Genomic DNA, 6,259 nt, shown 5'->3' on the forward strand with positions numbered 1-6,259 from the left:
AGAAGAAGAAGCAGAGGAGGAACCAGCCAAGGAGACTAAGCAGGAACCAGTAAAATAGGAGGAAAATCAGGAGGTATGCTGTGCTAGAACCAAGTGAAGAGTTTATCAAGGAGGTCACATGCTGTTTATAGGTCAAATAAGATGAGAGCTGAGAATTAACTACATGAAGTCACTAGTGACCTTGACAAGACCAGTTCCACTGGAATGGAGAGGCTGAAAGCCTAATTGAAGTGGGTTAGAACAAAGAAGAAGTGGAGCCAGTAAGTAACAGCTTCCTCTCTGTGGTCTTGCTGCAAAGAGAAATGGGTGGTAACTGACAGAAGAAATGGGAAAAACAGCATGTTTTTATGCTGATGGGAATGACCCAAGAGGTAAAATTGGGATGTGGAAGAGGGAAATTTGATGGAGTCGCGTTACTGAGTTGGTAAGAAACTGAGTTATGGTGCACAAATGGAGGGATTTTTTCTAGACAGAAACATCCATAGTCCCAGAGCACTGGTTCTCAAACTCTTAAGGTTCACCAGAATCACCTGGAGCACTTATTAAAGCACAGATTGCTGGGTCCCACCCCAAGAATTTCTGATTGAGTAGGTCTTGAATGGGACCCAATAATTTGCATTTCTGTTAAGTTCCCTAGTAGTGCTGATACTGCTGGCCAGAGGACCAGGCTTTAAGAAACACTGACCTACAATTATGTGAGGCTAAGGAGATGTAGCCGAGGGAGTTGGTAATAATTCATTCTGATTGCTTCAGTTTTCTCAGTTGAGTAGGAAGTAAAGTCGTTGAACATATGGTGGGATATGAAGTATTGGAGATTTGAGGGAAGGGAGAAGGTATGAAACAGTTGTCTTGTGAGTAGGAAAGTGAGATGGGGGCAATGTTGATGAGTCCCCTCCTGAGGTTGATGATCATGAATTTAAAATAAAACAAGTTGAGTGTTTTTCCCCAGCCACTGTAAACTTCACAGGTGCAGGTAGGTGGAGAGTTGTATGTAACCAAGATTGTGGTTTGTCAATTAAAATACATGAAGCAAGAGAAAGGGGCAATGGAGTTGATGATTAACAGGTGGGGAGGGGGATTATGATGGACCATGGAATTTAAAGCTGGGGAAGAAGAGGCATGAGGTATGGGGAGGTAAAATGAAAAGGTGATGACACACTTTTTCAAAAGTGCTCTTTTCAAAGCCTTACCCAACTTGTCTTCATCTCTCACCTCTCTGGATTTGTTAGCATGACTCTTCCAGCCTCAAACATTTATCTCGTGTTACATTTCTCTATAGCACTTAATCACATCTGACACATTTCTCTCCACCAGAATTGAAGTTCCATTGAAGGCAGCTTTTAGTTTTCTGCTGTTGCTGCTGCAGTGCCTAAAATCATGCCTGACATTTAAGTAGCCCTCCCCCACACTATCCTCCCTAACCAATCCTGGCCCACTTACTCTTCAACCACATGCCCAGGACTGCCCTGAACTTCCGCATCCAAATGATTCTATTTAGAATGACATTCATCGAAAACCAGAGTGCCTAACTCCAAGTTGAAAGGCTTTGGGAAAGCAGAAATCTGGAAAGTTTGGGTTCCAGTCCTTAGGAGGAACAAGATCACAAGGTTAGAGTTCTGCCAATTTGCTTTTGATGACAGAGACCTAGACCTGCTTACACCAGGATCTTAGAAGTCCATCCATATTAAGCTGTTGAAGACCTGTGTCCTTCTTGAGCAGATTGAAATAGAAAAATTCATGGAATTGTGACTAAGCTGGGGAGGGGGGTTAGTATTATTTTTGTAAAATAACTTAAAATTTATGTGGGTTATATTCAGGAATACACATGCTATATACTATATACTGAATTTACATATATCATAAAGCAAGTTTTTTAAAAGGTTTAGGATAACAAACTGTTATACCAGTATATACATTTTTAAATTCTACATATGTAAGTGAACTGGTTGTTTTGTTTTTTTAATTAGAAAAGCACTAGTAGTTAAAATGAACTTAAATCCCTGCAAAAATCATACATCAAGTGGCTTCAGAGGTCAGTTTCCTCTTTCCAATGAGGAAACATGTGCACAGAGCAATTCCCTTACTTGCCCAACATCAGACTTCTCATTAATGGAGCAGAATGCCCAAGAGGCAAGGGGCTCATGTGGTTTCTCCACTGAGATAAGAAAAAGCTAGGAAGGAAAATCCAATATTGAAAAAGACATCCTCTGGGTAGATGCCACTCTTCCCTTCTTAAGCATTCTGTGCATATCTCCCACAACTCTAAGCCGTATTACAGTGTAATCCTTAAATTCTGAAAGGACAAAATCTTGTTCATTTCTCTTTCTCCCAGTGCCCAATACCATCAACAGGGGCTCACAAAATGCAGACTGAATGTTTGAATAGATGGAAAATTTACAGGAAAAACTGGACAAAGCAGCAAAACTGGGAATTTCTTTAGGGAGCAGCACCTTAAAGGGCAACTCTAGAGTAACTTTCTTTTTTAAGCACGTGAATAGTCCCTATGGCCAGCAGGTGGGGCCACAGTAATAGTTTCCCAAACTTTTAAGCCAGCCACAGATTTGAGCATTATCTAAACAGGTAGAAGAAAGCAGTAAGCCATGCATGGCACTGATGTCATCTCTGCCCTGCTGGCAGGGTAGTGTGAAATCCGTTTCCCGTCCCTCAGGCAACCTAGCTCACCTGTGAAGGTAAGGGATTTGGCACTGGCAGAGGTTTTTCACAGCTGCAAAAGCAATGGCGACACCATCTTGAACCCATATTTCTGACAGTAAAGTAATTGTTCGGTCAGGGCAGGAAAGGTGGACAAAATGAATGGGTGTGCAGAGTGGCCCCCACAGGCTGCAGCAAGCTAGAGTTGGCGGAATGCGGGAGAATGGAGAGAATCAAGTAAGCAGGACAGAGGTTTGCCTCCCTGTGGGTCATGATGCTGGCTACCATGCTGCCAGCCCAGGGCCTGGGCAGGAGAGGCCGTCCTAAGCTCCCAGGCAGGCGGGGCTACAAAACCAGTCCAGGAAACCTGCGAAGCAGAACCCAGCAGGTAGGTAGAAACTTTTCCAACCCACTCAATTTTGCTGTGGATGGCTTCCCATGTGCAAACTCAGCAGCTGTAATTAGTATTAGTTTCAAAGAAAGGCTTCTCAGGGGTAAGGAGTATGACCAGCTGCCCAGAAACCACTAGCAATGAGTGATACAGTCAAAATAAAGTGGCAATACTACCCAAGGCAAAAAACAAAAACATAAACGATTGTAAACCGACTTTATCAGATCTGCACCCTAGGGGACACTTTCACTCTCATATTCAGAACAAAGGTCCTACATTCATACAAGACTACATTTCAAATAAATCGTTTTTCAAATAAAGGTCAAAGTAAGTGGCAATATTCAAGCGCTATCAACTTCATGAAGAAAAGCAGAAAACTTGAGTACACGACCATTTATTTTCTCACAGGCAGAAAAAGCTCTGAACCCCTTAATAGGTTAGGTGGAAACCACGACTTCCAACATTTTGGGTCTCTATTTACAAGGCTAAAGATAGAAATTACGGAAGGGTGCAAACCAACCCACATTCATTAGGGCTCACTCTAGGTGAAGTATTATGCCAAGTGGAAGTCCTCTCCACAACTCCAGAAGACTGATCTATATAGTCTATGCAAATGGAGGAAGAAATGAGGTGGCCAGGAGTTTTGATTAGATAAGTAAGTCTCCACCTACATGAGGAATAAAAACCCCACTTTAATAATCTGTTGTAATGTAAAGAATTGCTTTTTAAAAAACACAAGGGGTGGTTTCTATCTCCAATAAAAAGAACCTCTGTTCCCTGGAAAAATGGGGCTGGGGCACTGAAAATATAAGACTAGCCAGGAACATCTTATAGTACCAGAACATTAAAGAAGGGCTCCAAAAAACATTGGGGGCATGTCAAAAAAATACAGAAGCCAACTTGAAGACTAGTCCAATGGCCAAAGCTGGGACAATATGAGCAACAGAATAAGTGACAGCATTGACCCATGGAACAGAATACCCCTGAGTCCATACTGATACCACTGAATAAATAAAATGGGGAGAAGGGACAGCTCCTCCTTACAGTAGAATTCCAATTAGTATAAATGTAAAAATAATAGACAATAGTGAATTAACATTTGGCAAATGCCACAGTAATACCTGTTCCAGGGAATAACAATCCAAAGATGTCAAAATTAGTGAACCAAAGATTGATAGTTTTAAAGTATATCCCTCCCACAAGTTACTTATTACAAAGGGAAACTCAGTAACTTCACAGTGGAGAGAAATCCCACAAACACCACCTCACCCAAGTGATCAAAGTTAACATCACCAGTAATACATATGGACACTATGTGTCCTGATATAATGCACTGAGAAGGGCACATGATTTTAGCAGTATTCTTACCAAAAAATAACTTCAACCTAATAATGAGAAAATATTAGGCAAGTTCAATTCAAGGGGTATTCTATAAATAACTGGCCAGTACTCTCCAAGTGTCAAAATCATAAAAGATGAAGATTGAAGAACTCAGTCTACAGACTAAAGACAACTAAAAGCACTATGAGATCCTGGATTGGATGCTGAGCCAGAAAAAAAGACATTGCTTGAGCAACTGACACAATCCAATAAGGTCTGTAGATTAGTAAATAGCACTGTATCAATATTTACTTTTTTTGGCAACTGTCCCATGGTTATGTTAAATGTTAACATTTGGGGGAAGCTGAGTGAAGGGCATATGAGAACTCATACTGCTTTTGCAAAATAAATTTTCCTTCAAATGGAACATGTTGGGGGAAGATAGCCAATCCGATATAACTAAGACCAAATTAAGTGAGTAAGATTTATACATGTTTGCTGACATTACAGGTTCAAAATGCTTTGAATTAACACTGATAGCACATGGTAAGATTGTTCAGTTTCCCCTCATAGTCAACAAAGGAGAAAAGTAAACAACAATGGCTATCCAAAGTCTTACATTAGCAAATGACAGAACAGAACAAAGAATTAAGGGCAAATAGTCAACAATTTCCACTGAGAATGTTGTCATTAGCAGTTAAGAGAACTAGTTTTGCTCCATTTTGGGATCTTCACCAAACCAACTTTTGGACCAAACTCTTAAGAGTGAACATAAAGTTTTGTATACTACATAAAAGGCCAATATGGTATAAAAAAACAAAACAAAACAAAAAAAAAGCAAACAAATCCAACATCCTGACTCCCTCAACATTCAGGGAGAGCTAGGTGAGCAGCCTTATTAAGGGATCCAAATTCCTTTCAGTTTGTCCTCAAAGTCACCAGTATTTTCTATGTGATGTGAAAAAAAAGACTGGGAAGCACTGGCTTTAAATACTGAGGCATTAAAATTTCAAACTGCAAAAAAGCGTCTTGAATACTCTCATATCCAACCTGAATTAAAAAGGTAGGGAAATCTAGGTTAAGAATGCTTCTGAATGTTTTTCTCAGAATTATTTTCCCTTTCAAAGGTGAAATACTAAACCATGAAGCCCATGGGAATCCTCTAAAAGTCACAGAAGTGTCAGCTAAAATTGAAAACCATGAATGTTACATTTCTAATTCAAAACTGGGCATCTCCAAACTGATGAAAGCACAAAAGACTCCCCAATTTGAGAAGAATGTATTTCAAAAAGCCTGGCAAATAGGAATATCTAGGCATATTGTACCATGCCTCAGGCAAAGTTCTCAACTCAGTGTCAACAATAATGCTAATTACAAACCAGCATTAATTTTATCATGCCCTTGATTTAGTAGCCTAGGCTACTGTAGAATAGGACAAACAAAGTCATCTGATGGCAAAACACTGCCCAACAGCATTAAAAACTCATTTTCAGAAACTTTTCTTATTATAGAAATTTTCACACATTTAACTAACTCTCCAAAATTGGGACATCTTAAGGGCTAATAATCTTTTAAGGCAGAGAAGCCCTAAACCTTAGGAAATAAACAAGGGTGAATCAAATACCATTATGGTTATATGGTTCACAAAGACCCAAGCTCACTGGAATTCCTAATTCTTGGACCTGCACCAACGTGGAATTCTGTCTAAATAAGTCATATTTCAGATTAAACACTTATACCCTTGATACTGGGCTCTACCTACTTTGCACATAAGATACCTGGCCAGGTTTCTACAGGGTTATTACACAGGGCCTGGCACCTAGTAAGTACTCACAATCAAATATTTGTTGAATGATTTAGCAGCGGCTCTACCTTCTCTGGGAAGTACCCACAAAT

Source organism: Vicugna pacos, chromosome 13 (assembly GCF_048564905.1).
Source record: "Vicugna pacos chromosome 13, VicPac4, whole genome shotgun sequence".
NCBI classification, from domain to species: domain Eukaryota; kingdom Metazoa; phylum Chordata; class Mammalia; order Artiodactyla; family Camelidae; genus Vicugna; species Vicugna pacos.